Source organism: Perna viridis, chromosome 5, assembly GCF_037379345.1.
Source record: "Perna viridis isolate PV_CMFRI_1.1 ecotype Kerala chromosome 5, ASM3737934v1, whole genome shotgun sequence".
In the NCBI taxonomy this organism is placed as follows: domain Eukaryota; kingdom Metazoa; phylum Mollusca; class Bivalvia; order Mytilida; family Mytilidae; genus Perna; species Perna viridis.
Window position 1 is genome coordinate 45456285 of NC_142449.1, and position 17546 is coordinate 45473830.

The 17546-nt window shown below is 34.1% G+C and overlaps 1 pseudogene; it reads left to right on the forward strand.

Moving 5' to 3' along the window:
* The first annotated feature begins 14173 nt into the window (after positions 1–14173).
* On the forward strand, positions 14174–17207 carry LOC148617905 (uncharacterized; annotated as a pseudogene).
* The last annotated feature ends 339 nt before the right edge of the window (positions 17208–17546 follow it).

Below are 17546 nucleotides of genomic sequence, written 5' to 3' on the forward strand. Positions count from 1 at the left end.
GGCAGGAAGTCTATTTTGTATTTAGCAAACATTCTTAGACCAGTGTTAGAACGCGATACAAGGAAGACCACAGCTCTATCAGTTGAGCAGCAAATTATAATTACCCTTGGGTTTTATGCCAATGGTAGCCAATTTTTCCAGTTATTGGGGACACCATGGGCTTTGACAAAAACACTGTGTCAAGAGTCGTTGATAGGGTTACCTCTGCTTTGGTTGACATAAATGATGATTTTATAAAATGGCCATCTAATGCAAAGCAGCAACGGATTAGGCAAGGAGTTTACGGCATAGCAGGATTTCCGAATGTCATTGGTTGCGTGGACGGAATACATGTTAGAATTCAAGCCCCGACTGAGGATGAGCCTTCTTTCGTGAACAGAAAGGGGTATCACAGTATAAATGTTCAGGTTATCTGTGACAATGATGGTGAGTGACTTTAGTTATTTTATTTATATTGCAACTTCACCGCTATTCTTCGGACAATGCTTTGTAAGTAATAGCAACCTTGACATTTCGAATCTAATTTTCGCCCCTTCTTTTAATCATACCAAAATAAAGGGATCAAGGAAGACAACTCAAATATGATTTGTAATCACACATCTAATTTATTTATATTATTTATATAGAAGCAGAAAGTTAACAAAACAGCATACAAGCCAACCCTACTGCTTTAGACGGTAGTCTACCGATTTTCTGGTGTTTCTACCGCCTACCGACTTCAGAAACTTTTCTATCGATGTCAAAAGTGATTACCGATTTTTAATTCAACTCTACGTTATGGTCGAGTCCATAATAGGACGACTTTGCCATTACTGGGGGAGTTTAATAAAGGGCTATTTAAATATGTATTAAATTTTCTTCACTCTTCTTATTCTTTGTTCCTTTGCGGCTATTTGCTCACTTGAAATAAAATTCGGGGAACAAATATAAAAAAGAAAAAAGTAAATTCTACTGTAGAACAGTTCTTATATTTTGTCCCTTTTTTCTTTCAAAAATATTCCCAGCAGGATGCAGCATTTTTCTTTATCGGAAAAAAAATCGCCTTATCAGGTGTCTTTTATCCTCCAAAATGTGCACAGGATGCAGCATTTTGTTTCTAGGATAAAACAAATTTTCTGGGGTGGGACAACCCCCCCCGACCCCCTACCACTTTTGGTTCCAAAAAGGTTGGCATGTATGAAAACACCATGGAATATCTCCGGGGAAGGGGGGTTAATAAATCACATCGACATGCAAACGCAGATAGATTAATCTTGAAAGGAATTCAAAGATGATTCAGACAGTCATTTGCTCATAATGTACAAAACAAAAACAATTTTCCATCAACAGGGTTACCTCGGATTCGCAAATTCTAAGTCGAAATACTTTTACTTGGACATTAATCTTGAGAAATGTGAAATACTCTGACACCGGCCAATCTATAATGAAACAAATGTTGAATTAAGTAAATAACGCTAAACTGACTTAATAATTAGACATTGTCCCTAACGTGACTAATTACACCCCCGCAGCCTGTTGAAAAATGTACATGTTACATTTGAAGACCAATGTCATATTGGACACAATTTTTATTGGAGATAAATTAAGCACTTTTGACACACCGCAACTTTGCAGGCATTTCTAAACACCCAGATCCAAGCCGCAATGAGCAATATTTACACAATGACAAACTGTTACTGCAAATGTAGTTAAAACAAATTCCTGACAGTATGCCCGTTCCAATATATTAATTTATGTTAATAATCTATTAAGTTACTCATGTACATGACAATTCCGCAAGTTGTTGAGGAATTGCGGACAAGGAATCAGACCAAGTTTTACTGACAAATGACCAAGTTCAAACAACCGTCACTACTACGATTTTTGCCCAAACAAAAAGTAATGAAAACATGCATATCCCACTATGATAATCTAACACCCCATCAAGTTTCATAACAGCACTGCAAGTTGTTGTAGAGGAGTTGCGGACAACGCATTCGACCAAGTTTTGCTGAAAATGCCAAAGTTCAAAAAGCCGTCATTTCTACATTTTGTTTACAAAACATTAAATCCTCACAATATGAACATTTCACTTAAGTAATCTAACACCTCTCAATGCATGAGAGTATGTTTTGCTGAAAAAAACGCCTATGTTCGAACAGCCGTTACTTCTACAATTTTTGCCCAAACGTAAAGTCCTCACAACATGCACATCTTACTCTGGTAATCTAACACCTCATTAAGTTTCGTGACAATACTGCAAGTTGTTGAGGAGGATTTGCGGACAATGCAACAGACCAAGTTTTATTAAAATGCCTTAGTTCTAACAGCCGCTATTTCTATATGTTTTAAGCAAACATAAATTCCTGACAATATGCACGTCTCCTTATGGTTATATTACTTCCCACAAAGTCCCATAACAATGGTGCAAGCTGCTTAAAAACTAAAGAGACAGACGAACAGACAGACAGGGTGAAACATACATTGGCGTTTCATTGTGGAAAGAGTATTTGGTGTCTGGAAGAAACGTTTCCATATCTTTGTCGTCCGTCGTCGTCGTTAACAGTTTTTCAAACATATTCTCCTCTGAAACTACTAGACAGATTTGCATGAAACTTATAAGGGTTGCTCCAGCGAGTATTCTGCACAAAATTACTTTTTGGATTTTTGATCGGTTAAAAACATGACCGCCGTTACGTAAAATAGAACGTAGGGGTCAGACAGCAGATTTTTGCATATATCTCCAAAACCATTAGGTTTAGCCGAATTCTGACATGGAAAAAGTATTCAACATGAAGAGATCTATCTGTGGTCAAATTTTGGTGAATATCAGTCGACCCATATTGAAGTGTTTGCCCTTTTTTGGACATGTTTTGCTGTTCTGTTTAGGTATTGATTTGTTCAAATTTGGTATGAATGATTACAAGTATTTCAAATCAGAATCAGGTTAGCTGCAGGCCCCTTTTCCCGGCTGGTTGTCTCTGAGTCTGATGCAGTATGTCAGAGTTGGTTGGGAAACATGCTGCTTCTGTAAACTGGCACGTACATGTAAAGAAATCTGATATAGCTTATCGGCCCAGCATAAAACAGGATCATTTTTATTGAACTTTCTTTGTGATGTAATGATGATATTAATGACTTGCAAATGACTTGTATCTAATTTTAGAGGAAAAAAATATGGTAGTTTGGTGAATGTGTAAGATTGCAATCCATAATGTTTGTGCTGTCTATAGTTTTTTTTTCTCGTTTTACTCTATATGATGTAAACTCTAGGCCATTTAGCCTGCACGTACATGATGTATGTTTTACAATTTCGGATTAGGATGTCACCAGAAATATCTTGCAGAATTATTATTGCATGTGCTGTTCTCCATAACATAGCAATAAGATTGAATGAGCCAGATGTTGATGGTGAACCTGTCAGTAACAACCAGCCTGGTCAAATACCTATATATATTAGATGCTCAAAGGGACGGTAGAGGAATCAGAGATCATATCACATTAAATTATTTCCAATAAACCGACTTTCCCCAGTTTAAATTGATATTTGTAGTATTTCGTATCTGTGAAAATGCTCTGGATATAGAAATGTATTTACCATGAACAATTACTAAATTGAAAACATATATACTGCTATTCCTAGAAAAAAAAACAAATTAGCCAACTAATGTACGTGTAGATAGATAGCTACTTTGAATGAAACCACGTTTTATTTTTGGAACGCTGTAATAAATTAATCATATTTAGTAAAATTGATACTAGACTCATACTAAGCAACAATAAAACTTGTCAAAGAACATCAAGCGACATGAACTAAAAAACAGTTGCAAAAATTATGTAAATGTGCTGAGAAGAGCCATCTGAGACGAAGTAAGAGTGAAATCTTTTTCATTCATTGTTTGTAGCAGTTGTATCTGAAGCTTTAGTTTTTTACTACTGAGTTTCATGTTACGATTGTTTATTTTCTGGTCCCTCATTTGACCTTTCAATATTTCAGCTTGTAAATTAAATATGTCAGCCTGTGTAATGCGTTTTGGCGTTTTTGTTGGAAAAGCCTTGCCTGTCAGCTTAATACTTTGGGAAGAGACTGGTTTAATGGAAGAAGTTAGTTTTTGTATAGAAGTTGAGGAAAATATCTCAGCTTTGTCTACTGCTGACAAAGTTGGTTTGCTACTTGATGAAAGCAGCGCTCTGTGTTGAGTAGAACAACAACCATATCTCTCTCTGTGTGTAGGGGGTTCTAAACCCTTTTCAGCGCTGGTGGTAGGTGTCCTGAACAAATCTTCATCTTCCTGTTCACAAGTAGAATATTCTGAAGAGAGAGTATAACATTTTTACTTGATGTACATTTATATACAAAGAAATGTGTTAACTAGATGAAGGTCAAGAATATTGCTGTCGCACAATTCACGCGTGTAATTCTATATAAAGGCCAAGGGCGGTAGACCTTAACCCGCTTTGTTGATTTTGTGCACAATTGCGAAGCAAAGTCCCCTTCCAAAATATCGTGTTCCGTCCACATGAGAGCTTATAATCAATTAAAATAATACTCGGTATTAGTCAAAGGCTAACTAAATATTTTTGAAGAAGAAAAAGAAGAAGAATGTTTACTTTCCGATCATAGTGCCCATAAAAGGCATAGTCACGAAACAAAACAATTATGATTAAGTTACAAAGGAAAATACATGAAATTTTCAAAATAACACAATATAATACATTTATATATCATATCATGTAAAGTTCATTAATACATGTATATTGAACTTGCATACGGTGATATTGGGTTGACCTTTAAAACTTGTGAAAATAACGCACAAGAACTTTTTGGGTACAAACAAGTTATACTCAGTTCATTCAAATTTCAAAATTGACAGAATGTAAATCCTTATCTATCATAACATAAATAATCGATCTTGACGTCATAAGGGAAACTAAAACGTCAGGAAACCTGTAGTAAACAGACGTCATTCATGAGATGGATCGGATTGGGCAGTTTGTACTTGATAAGACAAATGCGAAAGTTATGCATGCTACCGGCATAAATACACCATTTACATAAAGGTAAGTTCGAATTCAAGAAGAGAATCTAATTTACACGGCCTAAAAACAAATATGTGTGCGGGGTCATTCCTTACTGACCTACTAACATGCTTAACATATATCCTTTCAAATACATCGCAAGTGGCTAATTATGATTTGTTATTATAAATGATCTGTAGCGGCTTTCGTTGGTTTCAATGAAATGTTTTAGTGTTTAGAATTACAAGCGATTGATATAAGTAATTTGTTAGGCATCAACGTCAGATTTTAAAAAATGTCTCAGCCAATGTCATGATTACCTGGATTTATTTCATTTTAAGACTTTTTACAGGTAACTTTATTGCATTAAAAATAGTAAGTTTTTATTATTATTTTGTTTTGTAGCAGAATTTTTTCTGGATCAACAAGCATCAGTAACCAAAGGCTTCGGTAATACAAATGTACGGTACATGTGTTCAGCGGAACGTCATCAAGCTTACACGGAGAGTATATAAAATTACTTATGGGTGTTACGGTGATTGTGATATAATACGAAATAATGTATTTTTTTTTAAACTTTTTCAACATTTTTCATCTGAGATTGAAAAGGATTTGTGACTCTTTCGTAGCTCTTATATATAGTGTGTTTGTGTTTTATCCGCGTAATGACATCACATATCTCTGGTCCTGATATAAGAAAGCATCGGATACTAGATTCTATCAAAGGATTGAGAATAAATGTATTCTACACGGTGTACACAGCTGCCATGTGTATCTAAAAAGCATGAATTATGTTTAAAGGCAGTGAGCGAGGACAAAAAGAAAACTATGTCAGTATGTTGACATAGTTCCATACAAAAAGGTGAAGGTCGGATATATGAATAGAATTAGGAATTCCACTTTTGTAGCAAACGACATATTTATGCTGCAATACTTGAATGGTTGGAGTCGCGGTTTGAAGAAAAAATTACTGTAATAAAACTAATATGAACTTCTATAAATGATACTTCATACCAGTTTCAAAGCTTTTGGTTTCAAGTCTGCCGGTAACACTACTTAAGCTGGCGGTCTCTCTCATGAGGAGGTTTATGACTTTTTCGAAGTGGGAAGGAACAGGCTTTGGTGCCGGACCTCCTCCAGTTTTTCTCATTTCTTTTTTTATTTTGGCTGAACGTTTTTTGTTTTGTTTTTTTTTTTTGCCTCCGATACCGTATTCCTCTATTTTGTTCTTATCACGGAAGGGGTGCGATATGCATTACCTAAAGCATATATTTTTTTTTCTGTAATTTGTAACCAAACCCGTTCTTTCATTTTGTTTGTGACATCATTGCTGTGCTTGTCCCTAAGTAAATTTAGGTTTTGTTCCACTAACTCGTTGTAACTTTCGCAACGGAATATGTTGCCTTTCTCATTCGCGGTATTTTTAGGGTGAGGGGATCCAACACTATCCATGTTTGTCTGTAAACAAAACATAACAGAAAGTGCCGAAGGCTGTGGTTAGTATTGCATTATGGGAAGTACCTGCTTCTTAATCATAATTAAAATTTAATTTGATGATTAACAAATGCAATGATTAAAAAAAGTTGAGCAACACAATTTAATCATTTGATTTACTAATCACCCAAATTCAGTTTTAATGACTCATTAAATACGGATTAATTTTAATGACAAGTTGAACAACAGACCCCTGGTCAAACAGTGTTTCAAGTTTTAATTACTCAAATTTTTTTTTTCTAAAGCTTGCAGAGAATATTTATACATTTTGTTCCTTGCCATGAATTTAGCTTATAGACCAGGGTATGTAAGTGTATGTCTTACGAGTAGTTATCCCTTTATCTGCTACCGTCAACAAATTAATATTTGATATTGCAAGGCCGTTCTCAAAATATTTATTTTTTACGACTGAAAGTTTTCTTCTTTGTACGTTCACATTCTGTTTCTTGTATGTTGTTTCTATTTTCTTTGCTCTGTTGCTAAGTTGCAATTGATTTTTTCGAAAAATAAACATTTAAATTTTATGATTTATTGACAAATTGAAACATACATGCATTTCATACTTTGTGATTTCCCTGAAAATTCCTAAGTAAGTCTTGGCATTATACAATTACGTACAAATGAAAAAAACAGAAATAAAGCGTTTTCCATTACAAAAATAATTTTTAAATTATCAAATAAATGAATTTCACTTATTTCTTAAAATATACCACATCTTGGACTAGTTATAAATGTTAACAAAATAATTATTTTCCAGAAAGGCAGAGGACGCTTACCCTACTGGTGCACCTGGTCAATGCTCCCAGCTTTTAGTGGAGTCCGAGTTGCTCATTTCCTTTTGTTACTTTGTATGTATTATTTCAGTTATTTTATTTTTTTGTTGTGTATGTCTGTTTTCCATGTCTGGTCTTTGTCCCTGGATAACATTCTTTTGATTTTCGCTAGAATCTTGATTTCCTTGATTACTCTTTCACGAGCTGTTTTATGTTCAAATCAAGTATTCATGGCACTATTTATTGAGTCTTCCCTTTTCATCAATTTAAACAAGACAATATACTGTTAACAATACCAAAGAGCTATTTTTGTAAAATTATTATTCATAACCTATTTGCAAAAAAAGTACAAAGCAGACACAGGAAAAGGAAAGATAATGACAGGACGAGTTTTTCATTATGAAAAAACGAAGTTTGAAATAACAAATTCCATACAAGCAGAAAAGCAACATCTTTCACAAATGTAGACAAAACCAAATTCAAAATAATAATATCAATAAATACAAACTAGGGTATGGTATATACAACAAACACAATACAGAAACAAAAAAATAATAACAAAAGTCAATGGTAAGCGATGAACCCGGCATCTACATAAAAAAATATACAATCACTTACACAAATAAATTTAAATAAGCAGCTCGAGGTTATCCATTCCTTTTTCCAATAAGATCAGCTTCTTTGTCATTCCGTGTAAATGGGGAACAAAGATGGAAAAAAATAATTCCGTCACTTTTGTGACCTAACGATATCAGATGCACAAAAAGATGATGAAACTGACACTGCGATACCGAAAAACGGTTGCGCTTGTTTTGGTCGTAGTTTTGATCGTTGTTATCGTAAAAAGTTCGTCTGAACAACTTCTTCCTAGCTTATGAATACGAGAAACTTGAATTCTTTGATGCTTTTAAATGATCATTCGGATATCCCATATATGTGATCTACTATGAATTGGTCCATTTTGTTCGCCTACCATACAGATTTTAACTCACGGAAAGAAAACGTAAATTTTCTTCAAGGACGAACACTAATAGATGGACAACTGGACAATTATTTCATGGTTATCTATTGCAATTAGTAGTTATGAGTTTAAAGATGACATATATCTAGCCACAAACCCTTTATATACTGCAAAGTACAAAAAAAACTTACAATCGGCGTAGTCAAGTTTACATTTACCTTGGTGTCGTTGAATCAGATATTTGATGTTGGTGCAGTTGAGATGTGTAACGCAATAGTTAGGTGTTGGAAAGAGAGTAGTTGAGATATATTCAGACTATCACATTTTTCCCTAATTATTATATCTTTGACTCATAATGAAATAAGAACTTTTAAAATATCACAGTGGAAACTTTTGTTTTTGAAACATGTCTTCTTAAAAAGGAATACTTTGTTTTTGATGCATGTTAGCTGAAAAAGGTATACTTTGTTTTTGATGCATGTTTCCTGAAAAAAGGTATACTTTGTTTTTGAAATAAATATACAATCCCTGCTGTAGTTTTTTTACTTGCGTCTACTATTTCTTATCAATAAAAAAGCAATATTCTTTTTGAAAGGATGTTTGTCATAATTAACAACATTTCCCATTAAAAATGTTCATTTACTATACACAAATAAACAAGACATTACAAAAACAATATTTAAAAAAAAAGCAACACACCCGCTATATAGGATTACTTTTAACTTCCTAACTTTATTGACCAAACTTAACGACAGACGTGATGACTTTTCATTCAGAATTGACAACTTTCCTTTCATCTGTGGCAACATCCCTTCAGCACCTGCGTATGGAGTGTTCATATAACAACTCGTACATTATGCCAGAGCTTTCCGAAACTACACAGACTTTTTGTATCGCGCTAGACTTCTAACAAGTAGGCTTCTGGAAGAGGATTATGTTGCTACAAGATTGAAGTCATCACTACAGAAGTTTTATGATCGTCATCATGAACTCGTGGATCGTTACGGAGACATGAAAACTGATTTGCTAAACGTGTCATAGAATTCCTTTCCTCTTTCAACTACCCCGGAAATTCGGATTCTAAAGACTGGGAGGATAGACAAGTTGCACCTGTGGGGTAAGCGTCCTCTGCTTTTCTAGAAACACCCGCCGAGCTGCTCATATATAGTCAAGATCAAGGAAGACAAAAGAGGACAGGAAAACTAAGACACGTTGAATAAATCTGTTCTCATAGTGCCGATGGATACACCGTAACGATCCACGAGTTCATGATGACGCCCATAAATCTTCTGTAGTCTTGACTTCAAACTTGTAGCGACATAACCATGCCCGAAAGGCTTAATTGTTAGAAGTCTAACGCGTCTATACAAACCACCGAAATGGTTCAAAATTTATTGTATGGTAATTTCTTTTTCGCTCTTAATTGTGAAATTTATTTAAATAGGAAAACTTTTATTTTTCTACGGGAGCCATATCCGTACTGATACACTGAAAAATGTGATTGCAAAGTTATAAAATGTCAGGAAAGTTTTATGAATTTAAGAAAAACTTGTTACAAAATTAAATGAGATCACTTAGATCAATTTACATATAATTCTTTATTTCTGAACATTTTGCCAACTCATCAATATTTTTTTTTAAATTTCATTAAAAGAAAGTGTGCACATCTCTTTTGAGTAGTATATGCTATTGAATGTTTGTGAATTAACTCGTTTCAAAACTCGTTTTTTTTTTAAAACGCAACGTGCAACGTTTAAAATGGAATTAAATTATAATTTTTAGCTAACAAAATAAATAAATTAAAATTAGAAAACAATGGGTCTAAACATGACTACAATGATTTTAAGACGAGAAAAAAAATGTGAACAAATCTCACTAAAGGATACCAAAGTACCCGCTTCCTTCTAAAAAAAAAAACACTATTTGCGGATTCTTCCTATTGTTAAAAAAATTCTGTTCAAACTTTTTTTAACCTGCATAACATACATAACATACATATATAAAGCTTTAGTCGAAATATCGAGTGACTTCGATAAGCAGTTATACTGAAAGCCAAGCCAACAAAGCAGGGATTATAGCCAAAGGAAATCATTCGTTAAAATTCTTTACTTTAAATAAATACATGGGAATAAAAAAAGAAAACAACCGTAAATTTGACCATCGACTTCCATAATAAGAACAAGTTAACTTTGTTCGTCATATTGTCTTCCTTTCCGTTAAAACCAGGAATTCCTGAAAGTATTCTGAGTTTTCTTTTATTAGTAAGGGCATTTGACTCTTACGCTTGATAGTACACCCAATTTACGTATGTACATAAAATAAAATTAAGCTTTCTCAGTATTTTTTTTTATTTAATACATGTAAATTTTGCCTCTTGATTTTGTTAAACATGAATCTTGGCTGTTTAATTGATCATTCATTAAGGCCAGTTATTTGTAAAATTCTTATTACGTAAACGAATCATACCATCAAAACCTAAAATGGAAGACATGACATGCATTGTAACAACAACAGTAAATTATTACGATCTTGGCTGTACAATGAAATGCTTCAAATATTGCAAACAGGGCGCTCGATAACTACCGCTACAGAAAAGCTTACACAACTCAAGCGATTACACAACTGGACCTAAACATATTTGTGTTAACTACTATGTCATGCTCTTCATTCAGTTTAATGTGCAAAAACTAATTTTTTGATAAATGTTTATGTTTGATAAAAGTGGTTGTGGTTCATATATTTTTCTATTACCTAAATGCGAGTTGCTCATAAAAATTAAGTCAAGTCCGGGGTGGACGAAAGAGGAAAGGAGAACTATGACACGTTGAACAAATCAGTTTTCATGGCGCAGATTGATATATCATAGCGATCCACGAGTTCATGATGACGGCCATAAACTTTTGTAGTGATGACTTCGATCTTGTAGCAACATAACCCTTCTCCAGAAGCCTATTTGTTAGAATTCTAGCGCGTTACAAAAAGTCTGCGTACTTCGGCAAGCTCACGCATGACGTATGTGTTGTGATATGAACCCTCCATACGCAGGTGTTGCAGGAATGTTGCCACAAATGAAAGGAAAGTTGACAATTCTGAATGAAAAGTCATCACGTTTGTCGTAAAGTTTGGTCAATAGTTTTCCTTTACCATCGATTTCTAAGTATAGGATTGTTTAAAAATAATATGTCATCTATATAGCGGAAACTGAAATTAAAGGATCTAGCTAAATGACCTTCTTTCTTTCGCATCAGATCAGCTATAAAGTCACCTCAAAGAGTGAAGGAATAGGTCCGCAAATAGAGGAGCACAATTTGTTCCCATAGGAATGCCGACCGTTTGTTGAAAAACGCGTCCACCACACTGGACAAATATGTTGTCGATTAAAAATTCCAGCATTTTGTAAACATCTTCTTCTGTATATTTGGAAGATGATTTAGAATTATTTCTTACAAAGTATGAAGAATCTCTACCAAGAACTATATATTTCTATCTAGGTGTACCATCTGTTTTTGGAAAACAACGATGTATTATGTTTTAAGTCGGGATTTTCACTGAGTATGTGGAATAGAAGTATACAGTGTTGAAAAATCATAGGTTTTAATGCTATCATATTCAGATAATAGTCTTGAACTGATTGTCTCCAAAAGATCTTTCGAATTTTTCAGGATCCACATTGAAATAATACCACTTCGGGAGTAACAAGTGTTGTGGTAGGACTGCAAACTCTCTTTTACAACCGTGAGTATAGAAGTTAAAAATTTTGGAAGAGGTTTGGTGGTACATTTGCAGATCCAGCTATGTAACGTTGTTTGTATGGATTCTTGTGGAGTTTAGGAATCCAGTATAAAGAGGGTAAATCCCGGTCATCATCCTTGGTAAAGAAACAAAAAGAGGATAGCACAGATTTATGGTTTTCCACAATTTCTCCTTTAGAGAGTGTGGTAGCAGTATAGGTCTTACCACTACTATTGTTTTCTACCTCTGATAATAAACATTGGATGTAAAACGTTTTGCAGACAAAAACAATGTTGTTTTGGGCTTTGTCTGCTGATATGACAATATATTTGTCATGTATAGTAGGCAATGTTTTTGATACATCAGGGTCTTTGAAAACTGATGTCGCATTGGCACTCATTGACCTACTTAAAACTTTCATTCCTTTCAAAATTAAGGACCTAACGGCCTTTAACCACTCTGATAGAGAACCAATGTCTTCTTATTTTCGTTTTATAAACAGAAAGGATATCTACATTATTTTTGCCTGTGTAACATTAATTAACTTTAACTTGAGTATTATGTCATTTACTGAAAATCAAATGTTTCACATGCATTTAAGATTTACTCGTCTATGAATAGAAAATTGTGTCTTACTCAATTGTCTTTTCTTATTTTTTATGGTTTAATCACTTAATTTTTATTTATAAGGATTTTCCTTATATTATTCAGAATATTTTGTGGATTATTATCAGATATTCGCTCCATTGGAGCATGTTACACGTATTTAGATAATATACGCGCAGATTTCCATGTACCCTTAGTTTATTGCTCAAAAACTTGGAAAATACTAATTTATCATGTTTCACTCGCCCTCTATAAACGGATCTCTTTGGGTCCTTTTACATGACGAAAATGATCACCCAAATGCGTTTTTTGATACTGAATGGCTTAGTTTCAAAGCTAATCTACATTGAAATTATTAATGCAAATGTTTTAAAAATCTTATAGAATTGTTTATAAAAATGGCCCTTTATTGATGGCACTTGAATAGTTCTTTGATGGGTTTGGTCACTCGAAGCAGCCATAAAAGCATCATGTGAAAACATAAGAGACTCGACTTTCGCAAATATGTTTTACTTCTAGGTTTAATTAATGCATTGAATAAAATATCGGTCAAAGGCTATGTTTCATTTGAAAGACGAAGTACTTCTCCGTATAAGAATCAAGCAAAATGTGTATAAGGTGTGGCACATGCAACAACACAGACATTTCATTGCATTAACCAAGTATTTATATCTGAAAAGCTCCAGAAATAACCATTAAAGATATTGATAGGCCAAATTTAGTTAAAATACACTATGGAAAAATGGCGGGAAAATTCACCCACAGTTTTTCCTTCGATAAACAGTATCTACGAGAAAGATGCTTCAGGATAGATTTAATTAGCTTTCCAGTTGTTTTCTAGATGTGTTGAATATATCTAAGGGAAAAAATACCAAATTGAAAATTATGATGTTCCATCCATTGCCGCATTCTTACACAGAATGATACTTAATTATACACTTGTTGTATATTTTGATATATTGAAATGTATTTATTTTAATTTTTGTAAATACCGTTCTTACTGTCCCAATTTACATGTAAACATGACGACAAATTAATACATAATAATTTGGTGATTTAAAAATACAATTTTTCTTCCTACTTTCAATAACACATGTTGACTTGTGAATTTTTGTTTCATCATTACTTTGACACAGGTTCAGTGACCTTAGAATGTTTTATCAGATATGTGGATTGGCTCGATAGTAAACATCAGATACATGCATCACCGATTATACCGTTGGGGCTGATAACTAAAGCAAGATATATGACATTCTTTCGGAATGTTCTTTAAAAATCAAATTTCAAACTGTTTTTCTATTGACAAAGATTTGTCCATAAATGGTTTCCATTGTTTTCACATGGATTTGTCATTATACCTCTTGGATCGTTACGGTGTATCGATCTACCGAATGAAAACTGATTTGTTCAACTTGTTATAATTTTCCTTTCCTCTTTCGTCTACCCCAGATTTAACATTTTATGAGGAACTTGGCGAATACCTAATTGGTGCCCCTAATTGTACATCGTGTACATGATACCTAATTGGTGCCCCTAATTGTACATCGTGTACATGATACCTAATTGGTGCCCCTAAATTGGTGCCCCTAATTGTACATCGTGTACATGTAGAAAAACAGATTCGACATACGAATGTTATTAAATAATAGAGCATCGGTTCATAATGATGAACAAAATACTTCTTCGTCCTAACAGGAGACGCTTTTCTCCATACAACGATTCACAAAAATATTATTCAGAAGATGAAGAGAAAGACTTTATTTCTGCAGATGGATAAGGTTCGAGAATGGTAATTGCAGTTATCGAATGTTTCCAGGACTCCGTCATTGCGCATGAAAATCTTGAAATTATTCTTCACATAAGGAATGAAATGCACACAGACAGTACAATAATACACCTCCATGGAATGGACCAAAATGATTCCCCATGGGCAGATGGCGTCGCATTTGTTTTGCAGTGTGCAATACTACCTGGACAGATATGCACGGTCAGGTTCAAAGCTAAGCCTTTTGGAACAAGCTTTTACGTTACTCACATCGGTGATCAGAGAAGTGCAAGACTTTACGGTCCATTAATTGTCATACCTATATATCTGCCCCTATATCCAAGCCTCAAGACGACAATACTGAACATACATTGTTATGATTCAAGATACATAGAATACTTGATCTTGAAGACATTCAAGTTATTAATATTACTTATGACATACCTGGAGCCAAATCTAGCCGATTCCATCCTGGAATTATAAATGGCAGAGGTCGATTATGCTCTACAACAACTCGACATAATTTGGCACCTTTAACAAGGTACGGCGTGGCTCAAAACTCTGTTTACCGCTTTTGATTTATTAACTCTTTACCCTTTCCGCGTAATCGTTGAAAGTCACAAACAAATCAGAGTAGTTGCTTAAGACGGGTTCGAAGTTAAGTCGAGGAACGTGGAATCCCCCTTTATCATGCATCCAGGTGAGTATTGACTTCCTTTTGACTACAGATCAGAGAGCTAAAGATTACTTATTTGTTGCCGAGGAAATTGAGATTGAGCCAACATCACGCGATCAATATCATGCAACAGAAGCAACAATATATTATTCTTTCGAAAATTCAATTACCTACAATCATAGAAAAACTTTACCTAACAAATGTAGTTCAGATAATCCATATACATTTGTAAAATAATATTATGCGAAGTATCTAAACAGAACCCGCTTGACCTGGATTAATGTTACGACCATAGATCCTAAGTCTAACATAGCCGAAGTTAGAGGACATAAAATTGAGAAGTGTTTAACTTCGCTTTTCCAGGGAATCCCAAATTATTTTAACAAACATATGAAATGGTCCTGGTTGATCTCATCCAATACATCTTCAATATGTTTGTCCAGTGTGGTGGACGCGTTTTTCAACAAACGATCGGCATTCCTATGGAAACAAATTGTGCTCCTCTACTTGCTAACCTATTCCTTTACTCTTATGAGGCTGACTTTATAGCTGATCTGATCCCAAAGAAAGAATATCGTTTAGCTAGATCTTTCAATCTCAGTTTCCGCTATATAGATGACGTATTATCTTTAAACAATCCTAATTTTGGGGATTTGATACATCGCATCTACCCCCAAAGAACTTGAGACAAAGGATACTACAAACACTGTGAAGTCAGCCTCATATCTTGACCTATACTTAGAAATCGATGGTAAAGGAAAACTTTTGACCAAACTTTACGACAAACGTGATGACTTTTCATTCAAAATTGTCAACTTTCATCTGTGGCAACTTTCCTTCAGCACTTGCGTATGGAGTGTTCATATCAAAACTCATAAGTTATGCCAGAGCTTGCCGAAACTACGCAGACTTTTTATATCGCGCTAGAATTCTAACAAATAAACTTTTGGAGCAGGGTTATGTTTCTACAAGATTTAAGTCATCACTGCAAAAGTTTTTTGGCCGTCATCATGAACTCAGGGATCGTTCCGGTGTATCCATCTGCGCCATGAAAACTGATTTGTTCAACGTGTCATAGTTTTCCTTTCTTCTGTCGTCTACTCCGGACTTGACTTTTTATATGCAACTCGGTGGGTGTTTCTAGAAAAGCAGAGGACGCTTACCCTACCACTACACCTGGTCCATGCTCCCAGTTTTAAGTGGAGTTTAAGTTGCTCATTTGCTTTTGTTACTTTGTATGTATATCTTAGTTACTCTATGTTCTTTGTTGTGTATGTCTGTTTTCCATGTCTGGTCTTTGTCCCTGGATTACATTCTTTTGATTACCGCTATAACCTTGGTTCCCTTGATTACTCCTTCACGGCCACTATCTTTTAATGCTGAACGATTCGACACCTGTCTAAGCTGAAGAAATTCTCAAGATGGATAGGTTAAGATAGGTTTCACTATAATATATTGGAACAGTGCGTTTCTTTTACGTGAAAAAAAAGGGATTTAAAATGCCTTAAATATTTTTTAGAAAGGTACTAAAGTGCATTTACTAGTGTTATAACTTGATTTTTTATGATTAGAATGGTAATGTATCATGAAATTATGATGCACTTACTAATCTCCTTTTGAAACATAAAACCTGTCTGTCGATCACAGGCGTATTTATTCAAATTTTAACTCTGACACTATAATGTAATCTACCTATTATCAGAAGTTTTTCAACATATTTCTGAAATAAACAGCCAAATGATTGCTTTGCATTGTCCAAATGTTTTAACAGTTTGAAACTGAACGAATATATTTCTTAAACATTATTTAAATATTAATCTTTCAATTTCCCAAGTTTCAATTGATTTGGTCGATACTGATTATTTTTATTTAAATATCCATTATGAATGCCATAATTTAGCTATGTATTACCTCCCGTTTTACATTATTATAACTAATAACATGCATAGTTCACCTTTTCACTGTTATGACACTATCAGTGTCTATAAATTGATTGAAAATGATGAACTATTACAATAAGTAAAATGAATAATGGGTAAAATGCGCTCTTTTTACGTAGGATCTATTAATAATCGATCTTAGTCGTTTAAAATGATTCATCTGGAATATATACGAATCATGTTTGCATTTCTTTTAGGTGAAGCTAATTTAGAATCACGATTAAATGATTCCAAATCGTGTATCAAACATGGCTTCCCATAAAACGATGTCTCAGTTTATGATTCCTATTTCAATCACTGATCTCTTATGATTCACATGTTTCGAAATTCTGTTTCATTAAAAATAAACGATAACCATTAAAATGATCTGTAATCATGTTTGAGATTTTTGAGTAAAAGAAACGCATTGTTCCAATATCGATTATAGTGAAACCAATCTTAACTTTTCCATTTTGAGAACTTCTTCAGCTTAGACAGGTGTCGAATCGTTCAGATTTTAAACAAAAGCTACCATTGAGTACTTATAATTGGTTACCATTTTTGCCTGTCTTCAATTAGATAAAACCGTCTTATTTGCAACTAGGTCACGCTATTCTTCAAA